Source organism: Phocoena phocoena, chromosome 18 (assembly GCF_963924675.1).
Source record: "Phocoena phocoena chromosome 18, mPhoPho1.1, whole genome shotgun sequence".
Taxonomy (NCBI): domain Eukaryota; kingdom Metazoa; phylum Chordata; class Mammalia; order Artiodactyla; family Phocoenidae; genus Phocoena; species Phocoena phocoena.
In genome coordinates this window covers 27,096,015-27,114,477 of record NC_089236.1, presented here as the reverse complement: position 1 = coordinate 27,114,477, position 18,463 = coordinate 27,096,015, and the positions used below count along the sequence as shown (strand labels likewise).

The 18,463-nt window shown below is 35.9% G+C and overlaps 1 pseudogene; it reads left to right on the top strand.

The window, feature by feature from the left end:
- The first annotated feature begins 645 nt into the window (after positions 1-645).
- On the top strand, positions 646-1,729 carry LOC136137529 (polypeptide N-acetylgalactosaminyltransferase 11 pseudogene; annotated as a pseudogene).
- The last annotated feature ends 16,734 nt before the right edge of the window (positions 1,730-18,463 follow it).

Genomic DNA, 18,463 nt, shown 5'->3' with positions numbered 1-18,463 from the left:
TGCCACCATGTCCTTGCCTGTGTGATGCTGGGCTTCAAGGCAGCCCAGTCCTGCCTGGCTGGGGCCACAACAGCTGTGACAGCTGCTACAGAGAGGAAGGAGAATGCCACAGCCCTAGTTTGGGAGTCATGAGTGTACCTTTCCAGGGTCTTCACCCTGATGAAGAACCTGGAAGTAAAGCCTACAGAATGCACCCCCTGAAGTTCTGTGGGCTTTACACCCACACCCCTCAGGCTACACCCTGGAGTTTTTCACTCTCACTAGTCTACACTCAGCCTCCAGCACCAGGTTTTGGTTCACAGCTTCTGCTCCAGGAAATTGAAAACGGCCTTTCAGCTCTGCTAGGTCAATAGTGGGAAGTGTCACAGTCTGATATTTCTGTTGGGTGCCTTTTTATGTCTGTGTCCTGTACAGATTTTCTTTTTGTTTATTTCATCTTCAGTGAAGTGACTCAGCTGCTTAAGAATGTGTCCATCAAGGGGTCTGGGTCCCTTGTATCACTCCCCCCCACCCCAAATTCTATCCCTGTTTCATTCCAAGTCTGGTATTAGAGTCATAATTAAATGCAAACAAAATTGTGATATGATAGATAATCATATTGAAGATCCAGAAGAAGGCAATGTGAAATTCTCTTCTGAACTGGATATGAGTTTTAATGAGAGTGATCAGGAATTGTGATACTTAGGCTATAAGAAACATGCCTTTATATGATTATCAGTAACTACTTGGGCAGTCATGGAGATTTGTCAGACACGAGGAGTGAAGCATGTAAAAAAAGTCTTGTCTGACTGGTTTGGGTTGTCTAGTCAAAGAGACACTAAGCCACTAGTGTTATTTGTTTCTATAATGAAGCTTTGTTGGCCTTGCACAGAGTCATAGATGGCACACCAGCACATCATTTCCATGAAATTATCTTTGTGGATAATGATAGTGACTTTGGTGATTTCAATGGAGAGCTAGATGAATATGTCCAAAATAAGAAATACAAGTGTGAGGGATTGATTGAAGGAAGAATGATTGGAGCGACCCATGGTCTAAGAGAACTTCTGGTGTTTCTGGAGTGCAATTGTGAGGTGAATGTGATGCAGCTGCAGCCTTTGCTGGCTGTTATCCAGGAGGACCAGCAGACCATGGCTTGCCCAGTGATTGTTATCATCAGTGTGGATGCACTCACCAATGGCTCACTGTCCTCTATGATACAGGAAGGATTTAGCTGGGGGACACACTTCAAGAGGGATCTTGCTCTCATTTCTGAGCTAGGAAGACCAGAAGGAGCTCCTGCCTCAATAAAGTCACCTACAAGGGCTGGAGAATTGTTTGCCAGGAACAGATGCTATTGCAATGAATTGGACAGTGTGACAGTGGCATGGATTTCCGGGAAGGAGAAAATGTGGAAATATCATTTAGGATCTGAATGTGTGCAGGTAAGCTCTTTATTATCCATTGCTCTATAATAAGAGATGTTTTCTGAAAAAGGTAATCATATGGATCTCCTGAAGTCTAGGACACCATGACACATAACTCCTTCAGGTTGGCACATGTTTGGTTGAATAAATATAAAAAGTATTATATTTCCTTAAGCTGTGATCTGAGGACCAACAGCTATGCAAATAACCATGAGTGTGTTGAACTGAGAAAAAAATTGAGTTGTAAATTATTTAAATGATATCTGGAACATACTTACCCAGAAATGCAGATATCAACACAAGGACAATTTGAAAGTGGATAGAATAAGTGTGAGAAAAAGCAGCTAAGAAACTGTTGCTTAGCCCAGAGAAGAATCAGAGGAAACAAGAGGAGACCTGAGGAGATTCTGATGTAAGTCAGGACTTGATTACCTCACACTATGTGCTGGAAATTTTTAAAAGATTTTTATTGGGGTATAGTTGATTTACAATGTTATGTTAATTTCAGGTGTACAGCAAATTGAATCTGTTATACATATGTATATATCTATCCACTCTTTTTTAGATTATTTTCCCATTACAGAGTACTGAGTAGAGTTCCCTGTGCTATACAGTAGGTCCTTATTAGTTATATATTTTATATATAGTAGTGTGTAATGTCATTCCCAATCTTCCAATTTATCCCTCCCCTCCTTTACCTTCCCCTACCCCAGGTAACTATACGTTTGTTTTCTACATCTGTACCTCTATTTCTGTTTCATAGATAAGTTCATTTGTACGCTTTTTAGATTCCACATATAAAGCAATATCATGTTTGTTTTTCTCTGTCTGACTTATTTCACTCAGTATGACAATCTCTGGGTCCATCCATGTTGCTGCAAATGGCATTATTTTGTTCTTTTTTATGGCTAAGTAATATGACATTGTATATATGTACCGCATCTTCTTTATCTATTCCTCTGTTGATGGACATTTAGGTTGCTTCCATGTCCTGGCTATTGTAAAAAGTGCTGCAATAAATACTGGGGTGCGTGTATCTTTTCAAATAATGGTTTTCTCTGGATATATGCCCAGGAGTGATATTGCTGGATCAAATAGTAGCTCTGTTCTTAGATGTTTAAGGAACCTCCATACTGTTCTCCATAGTGGCTGTACCAGTTTACATTCTCAACAGTGTAGGAGGTTTCCCTTTTCTCTACACCCTCTCTAGCATTTATTGTTTGTAGATTTTTTGATGATGGCCATTCTGATCACTGTGAGGTGATACCACATTGTAGTTTTGATTTGCATTTCTCTAATAAGTAGTGATGTTGAGCATCTTCTCATGTGCTTTTAAACCATCTGTATGTCTTCTTTGGAGAAATGTCTATTTAGATCTTCCACCCATTTTCTGATTGGGTCGTTTGTTTTTTTATTTTTGAGCTGCTTGAGCTGTTTGTATATTTTGGGAGATTAGTCCCTTGTCAGTTGCTTCATTTACAAATATTTTCTCTAATTATGATGCCTGTCTTTTCATTTTGTTTATGGTTTCCTTTGCTGTGCAAAAACTTTTGTTTAATTAGATCCCATTTGTTTATTTTTGTTTTTATTTTCATTACTCTAGGAGGTGGATCAAAAACTATCTTGCTGTGATTTATGTCAGAGAGTGTTCTGCCTATGTTTTCCTCTAAGAATTGTATAGTATCTAGCCTTACATTTAGGCTTTTATTCTATTTTTAGTTTATTTTTGTTGTATGGTGTTATGGTGTGTTCTAATTTCATTCTTTTACCTGTAGCTGTCCAGTTACCCCAGCACCATTTATTGAAGACACTATCTTTTCTCCAGTGTCTTTTCCTCACAGTCTTTTCTCTTTTGTGTTAGATTAGGTGACCATAGGTGAGTGGTATATCTCTGGACTTTCTACCTTGTTCCATAGATCTATACTTCTGTTTTTGTGTCAGTACCATACTGTTTTGAAGACTGTAGCTTTGTAGTATAGTCTGAAGTCAGGGAGCCTGACTCCTCCTCCTCCATTTTTCTGTCTCAAGATTGCTTTGGCTGTTTGTGATGTTTTGTGTTTTCATACAAATAAGGACACACAAAACATTCTCCATGATAGATCACATCTTGGGTCAAAAATCAAGCTTCTGTAAATTTAAGAATATTGAAATGATATCAAACATCTTTTCTGACCACAATGCTATGAGATTAGAAACGAATTACAGGAAAAAAACTTAAAAAGCTCAAACACATGGAGGCTAAACAATATGTTACTAAATAATCAATGGATCACTGAAGAAATCAAAGAAGAGATCAAAAAATACCTAGAGACAAATGACAATGAAAACACGATGACCCAAAACCTCCAGGGTGCAGTAAAGTAGTTCTAAGAGGGAAGTTTATAGCAATGCAATCTTACCTCAGAAAACAAAAATCTCAAATAAACAACCTATCCTTACACCTAAAGGCAACTAGAGAAAGAAGAACAAACAAAACCCAAAGTTAGTAGAAAGAGAGAAATCATGAAGATGAAAGAAGAAATAAATGAAATGGAGACAAAGAAAAACAGACAGCAAAGATCAGTGAAGCTAAATGCTGGTTCTTTGAGAAGATAAACAAAATTGATAAACATCTAGCCAGACTCATCAAAAAAAAAAAAAAAAGAGAAGGCTCAAATGAATAAAATTAGAAATGAAAATGGAGAAGTTAGAATGGACACCACAGAAATACAAAGGAACATAAGAGATTACTACAAGCAACTCTATGCCAATAAAATGGACAACCTAGAAGAAATGAGCAAATTCTTAGAAAGATACAACCTTCAAGATTGAACCAGGAAGAAATAGAAAATTTGAACAGACCAATCACAAGTACTGAAATTGAAACTGTGATTAAATATAACATAACAAACAAAAGTCCAGGACCAGATGGCTTCACAGGAGAATTATATCAAACGTTTAGAGAAGAGCTAACCCTTATCTTCTGAAACTCTTCCAAAAAATTGCAGAGGAAGGAACACTCCCAATATCATTCTATGAGACCACTATCACCCTGATACAAAAACCGGACAAAGATATCACACAAAAAAGAAAATGACAGGCCAATATCACTGATGAACATAGACACAAAAATCCTAAACAAATACTAGCAAACCAAATCCAACAACACATTAAAAGGATCATACACCATGATCAAGTATGATTTATCCCAGGGATGCAAGGATTTTTCAATATCTGCAAATCAATCAGTGTAATACACTACATCAACCTTTTTTATTATTTTTTAAATTAATTTTTATTGGAGTTGTTTTACAATGTTGTGTTAGTTTCTACTGTACAGCAAAATGAATCAGCTATACATATACATATATACCCTCTTTGTTGGATTTCCTTTCCATTTAGGTCACCAGAGTGCATTAAGTAGAATTACCTGTGCTATATGGTATGTTCTCATTAGTTGTCTATTTTATATATAGAATCAATAGAGTACATGCGTCAATCCCAATCTCCCAATTCCTCCCACGCCTCCTTTCCCTCTTGGTATCCATACAGTTGTTCTCCATGTTTGTGTCTCTATTTCTGCTTTGCAAATAAGATCATCTATACCATTTTTCTAGATTCCATACATATGCATTAATATACGATACTTGCTTTTTTCTTTCTAACTTACTTTACTCTGTATGACACTCTCTAGATCCATGCACATCTCTACAAATGACCCAATTTTTTTCCTTTTAATGTCTGAGTAATATTCTATTGTATATATGTTTACATCTTCTTTATCCATTCACTTGTTGATGAACACTTAGGTTGCTTCCATGTCCTGGCTATTGTGAATAGTGCTGCTATGAACATTGGGGTGCATGTGTCTTTTTTAATAATGATTTTCCCTGGGTATATACCCAAAAGTGGGATTGCTGGGTCATATGGTAGCTCTATTTTTAGTTATTTAAGGATTCTTCATACTGTTTTCCATAGTGGCTGTATAAATTTACATTCCCACCAACGGCACTTCAAAACTACAGTAATCAAGACAGTATGGTACTGGCACAGAAACAGAAATATAGATCAGTGGAACAGGATAGAAAGCCCAGAGGTAAACCCACACAGCTATGGTCACCTAATCTATGACAAAGGAGGCAAAAATATATAATGGAGAAAAGACCGTCTCTTCAATAATTGGTGATGGGAAATCTGGACAGCTACATGTAAAAGAATGAAATTAGATTGCTCCCTAACACCATACACAAAAATAAACTCAAAATGGATTAAAGACCTAAATGTAAGGCCAGACACTATAAAACTCTTAGAGGAAAACATAGGCAGAACAGTCTTTGACGTAAATTGCAGCAAGATCTTTTTTGACTCACCTCTTAGAGTCATGAAAATAAAAACAAAAATAAACAAATGGGACCTAATACATCAACAAACTGAAGAATAAAAACCATATGATCATCTCAATAGATGCAGAGAAAGCTTTTGATAAAATTCAACACCGACTTATGCTAATAACTCTCCAGAAAGTGAGCATAGAGGGAAACTACCTCAACATAATAAACGCCATATGTGACAAATCCACTGCAAACATCATTCTCAATGGTGAAAAAGTAAAAGCATTTCCTCTAATATCAGGAATAAGACAAGGATATCCACTCTTGCTGCTATTATTCAACATAGTTTTGGAAATCTTATCCTAGCCACAGCAATCAGAGAAGAAAAAGAAATAAAAGGAATCAAAATTGGAAAAGAAGAAGAAAAGCTGCCATGTTTGTAGATGACACAATTCTCTACATAGAAAACCCTAAAGATGCTACCAGAAAACAACTAAAGCTCATCAATGAATCTGGTAAATTTGAAGGATACAAAATTACTACACAGAAATCCCTTGCATTCCCATACTCTAACAATGAAAGATCAGAAAGAGAAATCAAGGAAACAATCCCATTTACCATTGCATCAAAAAGAATAAAATACCTAGGAATAAACTTACCTAAGGAGGCAAAATACCTATACTCAGAAAACTAAAAGATACTGATGAAAGAAATAAAATATGACACAAACAGATGGAGAGATATACCATGTTCTTGGATTGGAAGAATCAATATTGTGAAAATGACTGTACGACCCAAAGCAATCTACAGATTCAGTACAATCCCTATCAAATTACCAATGGCATTTTTCACAGAATTAGAAAAAATTTACAATTTGCTAGAATTTTTTGTTTGGAAAGTAGGATATAAGTGCTACTGCATTAAAAACAAACAAATAAAAGATCGTAGTTCCATCCATTGCTTCATACCCATTAGGGTTCTATTGTGTGAAAGAAAGTTTAGCAAACCCTAAGTATTCAAAGATGAGTAAGACTAAGCTTGTTTCCCCAAAGAACATACAGTATACCATGGGAGACAAATAAGCAGATGATCATGCTGCTGTTCATTCAATCACTAGGAGTCAAGGCGAAGAGGGAATTAAAGGATGACTCCCACAGGATGGGAATAAATGTTGACTTCACCAAAAAAAAAAATGACAGGGTGTAGTGGAAGAACACAGCTGGCAAGGAAGATGATGAATTAGAAAGTGAAAGACAAAACACAAATTTTGTGGTGCATTTAAAACATTTTTTGGAAGAAATTAATATATCTAGAGGAGTATTACATCAATAGGTTTACAGCTATAGAAGCTATTAGAGCTGAAGATAAAGGCTTCTGTGTCATCCCAATCTGGTAGGGAGACATTATGACGCAAGATGGAATGGAATAAAAAGACACACTTTGTGTAAGTTTGCAATGTAGTGAGGGATTGATTTAGAATGTATTGTGTGTGACCTTTCACAAATCACTTCACTTTTGGTCCCCATTTTACTGTTCAGTAAAATTAGAAAATAATACTAAGAACTTTTTCCAACAGTAACATGTATTTTGAATGAATTCCATTTTTTCTCTTTTCCTATCCCTCTGTATCTCCACCAAACTTTGAGAATACCCTTTTAACACACAATAGAATCAGCAAGGTTAACATAATGGGGATTTTTTTTTTAATGTCAATTTCCTATGAATTTCTCACTGATGGGTCATGCTACACTGGAAAAAGGTCATCATTAAACAATTTTAAAAGCTGCTCCTGCTCTAAGCTGGAAAAACCATCTTATTTCCATTTCTCCTGCAATTGGGTGGCATTTCTGCTCTTGGAAATCCAAAGGACAGCCCCATGGAAGCCCCACTGGTCATTGTATTGGAGTATGCTGTGCATTCCCATGTCAATGTTGGTCAAGTTCAGTTTTCTCCATAAAAGCTGTAGTCAGTTTCTACCATGTGGAACAGCATTAAGTGGTGGTGATAGAATACTCAGCCTTGCACAGAGTAGGTGCTGGTAATATTTTTTAATATTTTATTTATTTATTTATTATTGATTTATTTATTTTAGCTGTGCCAGATCTTATTTGTGGTGCGTGGGATCTTCGGGGTCTTTTTTTTTTTTTCTTTTTGGTTGTGGCAAGTGGACTTCTTAGCTGTGGTGTGTGGGCTTCTTATTTGCGACATGCAGACTCTTAGTTGTGGCATGTATGTGGGATCTAGTCCCCAACCAGGGATCGAACTCACGCCCCCTGCATTGGGAGTATGGAATGTTACCCAATGGACCATCAGGAAAGTCCCTAAAATTTTTTTTAAAAATTCAAATCATTTGTTTATGCTAAAAGTTAAGATTTATTTCAGCAGTGTTCAGCATGTGATTCTGTGTTAGAGTGCCAAAGATCCTCTGGGTGTTGATCACATAATTTCTAAATTGAACAACAAACAGTCTAAGACTGAATAAGAACGTTGGATAAACATAAATCAGAAATACAGCAGGTGTTTTTAGCATCTTTTTTTTTTTTTTTTTTTTTTTGCAATACGTGGGTCTCTCACTGCTGTGGCCTCTCCGGCCGCGGAGCACAGGGTCCGGACGTGCAGGCCCAGCGGCCATGGTTCACGGGCCCAGCTGCTCCACGGCATGTGGGATCCTCCAGGACTGGGACACGAACCCTCATCCTCCGCATCGGCAGGCGGACTCGCAACCACTGCGCCACCAGGGAAGCCCTAGCATCTTTTACCACATTTAAAAAATACAATGGCATGGGTCAGTGACTATAAGTTTGTATTAAATTAACATGACTGCCATATTCTAATTGCAAAACTCTGTAGTATTATAATTCCTGGTTACCAATTCAGAAAAATGCATCTTAGGGCATGGCAGTAGATTATAATAGAAAAAGATGGACCAAATCAAACTTGAGAAGAAGGAAAGTAAAGCTGAATACAGGTGAACATTTTTGAATGAGATGGATGAGCATCTCTGAATGAAATATTCAAGACTGTGCAGAAAACTGCCTCCTGAGGGAAATAAGAAAATTCAATTTCATGGACAAATTAAAATTAGAATCAAAAGTCTCTAAAAGACACACACACACACACATATCTGTGTTTAGCAAAGACAAGAAGATTACTAGTTAAGTTAATAGATCCTTTACAACTGTATATGTTTTGCTTCCTTTGTTACCATAAATACTTGTAATCATTATTTCTGGACCAAGGTTGATATTTTTCACTTAAATTTAGATGCTGTAATTCCTTATCTCCTCTAAACCTGAAGTAAGTGTACACATTGTATATTTTTGAATAATTTATCACAGTAAGAAGCTGCACAAATATAAGTAACAGATTTAAAACCACAATTGACAGAGAGGGCACTCTGCAATGACAGAATCCAGAGTCCAGAATTTTAAAGAGTTTTATTCAGTTCTAGAAATCTTGTTTCCCTTCTTTTTTTCAAATTAAATCAAATTATTTAAACAAATCTCCTCATCTTTGTTTTAAATATTGCCAACACTAAGTTATTGTGCTGAGGTACTACTGTACTAAAAACCTTACATATCTTATTGTATGCCCTCCTACAACATTCTTATAAGATAGATATTATGATCTCCATGTTAGCTATTGAAAAACTGAGGTGTAGAGAAGATATGTAAGTAATGTGTCCAAGTTTATACAGCTAATAAATAATAGAACCAAGATTGGAAATTTTGACTCCAAAGCCTGACTCTCAGCCACTCCCCCCAAAACTTGTGATAAGTTCTTAAACACTTCAAATATTAAGTGTATACTTTAGATAAAATGTAGTTTTCTCCAAAATGATACTAGACCTTCATAAAAGATACCCATAGGTATCAGAAAGCTCTGGTGGGTATAAATTAATTTCAGAATAATACTTTATAACAAGTAAAATAGAAAAGAACTACAATTGATGTGCACCATGAACTTAGTGCCAAAGAAGAATAGTCTTTTACCATTGATGAAGACTCTCTCCTTGACCAAATTTTAGTCAAGTTTCCCTGTGCCCTCTTCTGGACTAGGCCTCAACCTTTTCCCCCATCTTGCTGGGCCTGCATAGCCCAGTGTTAGCAAGGATAATGCTAAGTCAGTTTAGAGAGAATCCCTTACTTTTTTTTTCTGGTTAGATACTTAACAGTCTTTTTTTTTTGTTTTTTAACATCTTTATTGGAGTATAATTGCTTTACAATGGTGTGTTAGTTTCTGCTCTATAACAAAGTGAATCAGCTATACGTATACAGATATCCTCATATCTCCTCCATCTTGTGTCTCCCTCCCACCGTCCCTATCCCACCCCTGTAGGTGGACACAAAGCACCGAGCTGATCTCCCTGTGCTATGCAGCTGCTTCCCACTAGCTATCTATTTTACATTTGGTAGTATATATATGTCCATGCCACTCTCTTACTTTGTCCCAGCTTACACTTCCCCCTCCCCGTGTCCTCAAGTCCAGTCTGTATGTCTGTGTCTTTATTCCTGTCTTGCTCCTAGGTTCTTCAGAACCATTTTTAAGAATCCCTTACTTTTCATATCTGGTCAAATTCCTCATCTTCCATCATCCACCAGACGATATTTGAACGCCCTGACCTGCCTTCAGCAAGAATCCTGTTGAGTCAATTTATCAAGAATCCCCTGCCCTTGATGTCTCCTTAGTAATTTTCAATGTATTAAACAACCTTCCCTGCTCCCTGTCTATAAATCCCCACTTGTTCTTGTATTGAGTTTGATACTGAGGTCTCTATTTCCCTGTCACAATAGTTCCTGAATAAAATCTGTTTTTACCACTTTAATTACTGTCAGGCTCTATTTTTTAGTTTAACATTTCACATGTAGGGCAGAGAAACTTTAGGAAAGAAATAAGTTTTGAAGAAAATGACATTTTATACCCCATAGTTTTTTCTTCCTATATTTAAAAGACTCTTTGCATGGAAGTTTTTGTTCATTTGCTTTGGCAATATTCCTAAACTCATGGGAGGAAGGTGATTGTTTACTTAACTTCTTCAAAATAACAACTTTGCCAGGCAGCGATGGCCTGCATCTTTTAGTCAACAAGTGGGTACTCTCTACTGAAAAATTACAAAATCAACCTGAAGCATTCTTTGGAGCTACTCTTTCATACCAGTACTCTGCTACTTTGATTAGGATTTACTGTGGCTAAAATAATATCTTATCTTCCTGTTCACTAGCTTTTATGAGTAGAAAATATCTTTGAAGAAAAAAAAAACAGTTTGATCCACAATCCTTTCTCCACAGGGTAAGCCACTGTTATCATTGATAGTGTTCTTATGAGTAAGATGGTGTTGTTTGAAACTGCATTTCATGAGACAGTCATAAAAGATTTTCAAATATTGTCAAGTGAGCACTTTAAATACTGGAATAACAAAAGCAGAGTTTATCTCACAGTTGATAAGAAGTCTTTTGTGATTTTTCTTGTGTGACAAAGAAATCATGTACATCAACTGCTGTAAAACATCAAAACACCGCTTAGCAGCAGGTATTAGATGAACAAATTTCCACCAGCAAAGTTAGCCCTTAGCAAAATGTATAACTTGTGCCTTTATGTCTTTTGAATTTTTATAATATATGATTAAATTATAAGTTTTGCAGTCCAGAGAAAGCCCCCTTCACTCTAACTAACATGCTCATTTTTAAAATGACTCTGTGTTGTTTCAATGGCATAATTATGCAATGTATTCCATTGCCCAGGGTCCTACAGAAGATTTCCCATTATTTTCTAAAAGATCCAGTAAAGCATTCTTGATTTCAATCAGGTCAGACACCCTGTCAGAATCCAATCTTGACACATCAATGACAAGGCATATCAGAGCTGTCAAAAGTTTACAACATGTAATAAAAACTGAACTAAAGTCAAGCATGCTATCCTCTCGTAGGCCCAGTGAGACTCTAGGCAACCAGTGATTTGTAGGCTTCATTACATCCCAAATGTTCAATGTATCTAGCCCTTGGCAGGGTGTCAAGGACAAGAAATAATCAGTCTTTAGAGATCACTTTTGAAATGCTATGCCCTCTGCTTCCTTCAGGTAAATCATTCCTTCCACGTTTTCAGGATCCACTGATGAAAGCTGATGATTTTCAGTAGTCTGTGACAAGCGAGATATCCCCCTCCCCAGCCATGGAGAAAATGATCTCATGCAGTCAGCTTTCACCAGGTGGGCTGTGCGTGATGAGTGATGATCCTCCTGCACTCCTCTTTCAGAGTCAAAAGTAAAAACCAGAATGCCGTATGTGATCTCGTACACAAGAGCGGAATGAGCACCAGAGGAGCAGACAGGAAGAAATTTTAAAATTTATTTCCTGATATTTCATGTCTAGAAACCAAATTTTGTTATGTTGAATTTTTGCATTCAAAACAGTGGACTATTATGAAGTATCTGAAAATGATGTGAACATAAATGATGCAAACTGGTGGCACTGCTTACATTGCCATAACCATTAAATGAAGCTTCTTGTCTTTTTTTATCAACAGACTTTTATTGGAGTATAGTTGATTTACAATGTTGTGTTAATTTCTGCTGTACAGCAAAGTGATTCAGCTATACATATTTGTACATTCTCTTTTAAAGTATTCTTTTCTGTTATGGTTTATCATAGGATATTGCTAAATGCTTGATGTTTCTTTTTTAAAAAAAATTTCTTCCATGTGTTTTAATATTCTAGTTCAAGGTGAATAATATTGGGCCTTCATGTTACAGTTGTTTAGGATATATGTTAATATATATATATATATATATATATATAATTGCAGAATTTTGTGTAGTATATGCCATTCCTTTAAAAATCTTATATAAGTATATATGTATATATATCTTTATACTTAATTATATACTTTATATATAGAGAGATATAAAGGCATAGATATAGTTATCTATACCATAAAACTTTTAGAAATCTGCAAAGTTTTCTTTTGCAATTAATTACCACATTTATATTTATCACTGTAAAGAAGGAATTTTTTTCAAGTTTTATCTCTCTCAGGCAGTTAGAATTGCCATGTATGCTTATTTTCTGGTCCCAGTCTCTCACATTTTTTTAATTAATTATTTCTTTTATTTCAAATCCCACCTCCCCCAAAAGCACCACACACACACAACAGAATGTTCCAATTTCTCCATTACTTTAAAAAATAATTTAAAAAATCCTACAATTACATCCCTCTGATCCTAGTCAAACAACCCACAAACAAATGAACATAATCTAAACAGAGGCTATATGGCAGATATCTCAATCCACAACCTATTATAACCTTAAAATACAAATGGGGAATGCTTTTCAATGTGTTGTAAAATGAATGTCACTTTGAATTGAAACATCACAGATTGAATACATGTGTTTATGTACCAAGAATCTGTTAAGAATTTTAAAACATACATATCCACCAACATAAAATAAATAGGAGAAAAAATGAAAAACAGATGTCAACCAAATTTGGAAGATGGCAAGGTGACAGACAAGTGATACCTGACTTGCCAGGAAAACAAAAAAAAAGATGATATCTCCAGGATCAGAGGAGAGTCAGCTAGAAGCTGGCCTGGGAAAGGTTTGGGTGTTTGGGCAACAGCTAGCTCTGAGTGAAAGTCTATGGAAGAATTAGTCAAGCCTCCATAAGCCTGGAGCCCTTGCATCTAAGCAACTGTCTCTACCAAAGATGAGGGGAAACAGGAAGCTATCCATCCAAAGAGAGCTAACTGAAGAGATTCTGCACATAGAATTTTGGACAAAGTTGAGAGTAGAGGTGAGGCTAAGTACTCAACACAGAAAGTTGAGGTAAAGGCCTCTATATTGATATGGCCAATGCCCCAACCTAGAATATTAGAGAGTCCAAGAGAAAAGATCTATAGACCTCTGCATTTAGAGGAAATTCCTACAGGTCTGCTAAGTCTTTGTGTTATCATTGCGGAGTGAGGCCTGGTAGAAACAAACCTCGTTCATACACCAAAGCTTACAATCACCTTTTCAGTGCCTCATAACATAAATATAAATGGAAAATAATAATAAGCAGACATTTGAGGAAATCCACTGCTATAAAAGAGACAAAACCAAACAACAAGCAACAAGCATGCAACAAAATAGATAAAAGGAGCAAAGAGCAATTTGGAGGAAACAGGGATCACTAGGGAGTGATGGGAAACTTCAAAATATCTATTAATCTTCAGAGAGCTGTAAATATTACCAAAAAAATGGTACTACAGGAAAAGAAAATCCAGACAATAAGAAAAAGCTCCAGGAAATTCTAAAAAGAAGGGCAAAACCAAAAAACAACAACCACCACCATCACCACAAAAATAGAGGAGAAGGGAAGCTGAAGTTGGGGATGGACTTCAGAAAGAAAAACTGGAGTAAAAGTGATATGGAAATGTAGAAAGAAAGAGTTTTAAAATAATTAATTTACAAATTTCAACATTCAATTAATACAGAAGTAAACAAGAGAAAAACTAGAGGGAAAATCTTTTAAGAAATAATATAGGAACATTTTCTTAAACTAAAGGATATAATTTTTCACTGAAATAAGCTACACTGGGTACCTAGAATAATAAATGAGACCACATGCAAAAACATAATTTTAATAAAATTTCAGAATCATAGGCAGAAAAATAAGACTATGATCTTACAGAGAGAAAAAAACTGTGCATATATTAAGAATCCAAAGTAAGGATAGCATCCAATGTTTTAATAGTATTGCAACTAGAAGGCATTGGAACAATGTCTTTTAAAATATGAGGAAAAATAGCTGTCAGTCCAGAATTTTTCATCGCAATGAACAGCTACTCAAGTGTAAGGAGCATAATATTTCAAAAATGTTTCAAAAATATTTCAAAAGATCAGCCAAGTATCTTCCTAAGTCAGTTGACCTAGAAGACCTTAACCTTCCCCTCGGCAACACTAAAATTTAGGCAAGCTTCGTCCTGACTCTAGGTCCCTGACTTCCTTTTCTTAGAGCATTTACTTTAGAAAGCTTAGAATTATAAATTATCTCTTTATTCCTTTGAGATGTAAATTTTTTAAAAAGACTCGGCAGTTTTACAACCCAGCCATATCTTTCTCTGGGACCTGGGAGCCATCCGTTTGTAATGTCATCACCGAGGAGGATCATGGTCCTATCTCTCATTTCCCTGGCAGAGTAGGAGCCTAACTTAGGCAGGCACCTTTCTCCAAGCTGTAAAACTACCTCTTGTTTTAAAGATATGAGAGTTTATTTTACTTTGGATAAAGACAATAGCAAGCACAGATGGCCTATGATTCCTCCACCCCACCTCTTAAAAACTTGCCAGTTCTTTGTTTCAGCAGAGTTGAACTCAGACAGAGTTCTGGTCTCACTCCCCTGTTATAATAGCCTTGAATTAAGTCTTCCTTGCATGTTTACATTTGTACAGTGCAATTTTTGCTTTGACACAACTATAACTTATATTCCAAAAGAAGGCGTAAGAGATAGCATCCAAAATAGAATATGTAACAGGAAAGAGGCAAATAGAGTCCCCGAGCTAACTATGAAAGAAACCCTAAATGAGAGTTGTCAGAGTTTGAAAGCATAAAATACATTGGGAGAGAAAGATGGAAAGTATGAGGAGAATGAAAGTACCCAAATAGAACTAGTAAATTCCTAGATGAGTTTTACCATATTAAGAGGAGCTGTATGCTTCTACCAGAAATTTGGTGGTGAGTTAGTGCAAGGGTACATAGAAAACTTAACTAAAAAAGTAGCTAGGAAGTTATTAATGCCATCGAAGATAAAAAGTTGGATGATAAAAACAAATATTTTTTATGCTCTGAAAAATATTTACACAAGTCAACATATTAGAAATCCTAAATAAAAGTTAATGTAACAAGTAGTGTCATAGAATTGTGTCAGGAGGATGGGGTGTGGGGATGTACTTGTGAGTGAGAGGCACAAGAGAGTTAAATCCTAAACTGCAATATTACAAGTAAAAAGTTAATGTCTAAACTTTAAATAGATTAATATCAGAAGCAATGGTTCAAACAGGTGAAGTATTTGATTGTCAAGGGACTAGGGGTAGGGATGGTGAGGCTACAAGATAATTTCTTTCCCTTACAGGACTGGAAGTATTATTTGACTTTTTAAATGGCAAATATGTAAATTTGAAATATAATAAGAACAGGATCTGCAAGGGGCAAAAAAAGCATCTGTTTGCTGAAAATAAAAATGAAGAAAAAAAGATAAAGTGAAGAACAAAAAGAGGGAGAGGAAAATTTTTTAAAGGTGAGATGTAAAGGAAAGGAGCCAAAAACAACAAAAAAAGAAAAACTGCATTTTTCATACTTAATCATTTCCTGGTATGTTATCTGTGAATGATTGTATGAATGAGGAATGGCCTTGACCAATACTGTATTAACAAACAGCAACTCTTATTTTCTTCTAAGAATTTATTTTACTTTTTTCACTTATTTTTTTAAATTGAAATACAGTTGACTTAAAACATTTTGTAATTTCAGGTGTACAGCAAAATGATTCTGTTATATGTACAGATATATCTATTTTTACAGAATTTTTTCCCTTATGAGTTATTACAAAATTTTGAGTATAGTTCCCTGTGCTATCAGTTCTGATAAAACATAGTATTGAATTACTGTGAGGTCTTCAAAACTGCTCTGCAATGTTCACCATGTCAATGTTTTTTGTCCCACATGAGCTATTTTAAGAATTCACCAACTTCCTTAAGTCCTATCACCACTCCCTGCCTCCTTCATTCTCAGTGATTAACCTTAGCTCTTACCTTACAGAGAAATTAAGACACCATCACATCCCATCTCTCTCACTCTTAAATCTTACCCCTTCAAATGTATCCTAATTTTCACCTAAATATTTTCCTTCTCTCTCTTCACAGGAAACGTTTGAAAACTGGCACATGTATCCCACTTCCATGCCCTTGGTGATCTCTGTAAATCTCCTGGATGAAGTTCTGAGTACCAAGGCCAGTTCAGCTTTATTGCTGGTGTAAAACCTGTTAGTTGCACAAGCATATGAGATAAAATACCTCCAGTCTTGCTGTTAGAAAAGCTATTAGAAATATTTATACAGGTATTTCTATTATTTAAGCATTTTTGTCTATTGCAAATTTTTTTCAACCCTCACAGACCGATGTCACCCTTCACCTCTGCTATTAGGTGATGCTGCTAAAGAGAAAAATTGGACGGCTTTTGATTTTGCCCATGAAGATATAATCTTCTTGAGGGTGCCTGCTGTCTTTTAATCTTTTATTTTACTGTCAGTTAACAAATCCAGGCTATATCTTAGTTTAAGAATCATTTTGGTATCAGGGATGCCTCATTGGTTTATAGTTATTCTTTACAACAAACTTATTTTCTGGATCTGATTCCTTTAATTCTCATGGATCACACTCAGCTTTGTTTTTAATCTGTCCATCTTTACTGGTTCTTTTCTCTGAACACAAATATGCTCAAATCTCTGCAAAGATAAAAGGTAATATTTTCACTCTTTGCTCTAGAAATGTTTCTTTCTCCAATAAATCCTGTGAATTTCATTTCATTAATATCTCTTAAATGCCTCCTCTCATCTAAATCCTCATCACTACTGTCCTTTCTATTTATTATTTTGGTTACTTATATAATCTTCTAATTGTTTCTCTGATCAATTTCCCCCTCCAACTCTATTTCACCATTATCTCCCTTTAAGCCTCAGATCCACATATCTGACTGTTTATTACACATGTCCACCTGTATGTCCCATGCACACCTCAACTCAGTATGTCCAGACCTAAAATCAGCTTTTCCTCATATGCTTGCTCACTCTTCTCATGTCACTGCACGTAGTTGTTCAAGTAGATATGTGATCATCCTTGATTTCATTCTGTCCTTTACTCTCAATATGCTAACAGTTATCAAATTGTAAAAATTCTATTTCATAATTGTCTCTCAAGTCTAGTCACAGCTCTCCATTCCCATGTCCGTATTTAGATAATCATTTTTTTCCATATGGATATCCAAAAACCTCATGGCTGATATTTCTGACATCAGATTTGTCCTTCTGCTCATTCTTCTGAGGAGAACACAGAATGCACTTATACTGATTTTTATAGACTGCAAGTATAATTATATGTTTCTCCAGTTTAAGACCATTGGATATCTTGTTATTGCCCTGAAGATAAAGTTCTAACATCCTTCAATTGACTTAGAAGCACCTTGATTATCCAGCTCCTATATTTCTCCCTTACTTAGTCTCTTGACCCCACACTTCAATATTTCAACATATAAAAATAGTTTTGTGATTCAAGTGCAAAATTGTCTCCCTCTCCTCTGGATAGTTATACATCTTGTTTCATTTTCCTTGAAATATTTCCTCCCTTTAACACCCATTCTCTTCAACTTTCCTGAGGTTTGATTTAGATGCTCTATGAGATTCCTAGGGCTGTCCTAACAAATGGGTGGCTTAAAAGAACAGAAATGTATTCTCTCACAATTCTAGATGCTAGAGTCCATGGCTGGGTCATGGTCCCTCTAAAGGCTCTAGGGAGAAAATGTCCCATGCCTCTCTACAAACTTCTGGAAGTTGCCTGCAATTCTAGACATTCCTAGACTTGTAGAGGCATCAATCCAATCTTTGTCTCCATCATCACATGGCTTTCTTCTCCCAGGTGCATCTGTGTTTTCACATGACCATCTTATAACCACACCAGTCATTGAATCAAGGACCCACTAACCCAGTATGACCTCATCT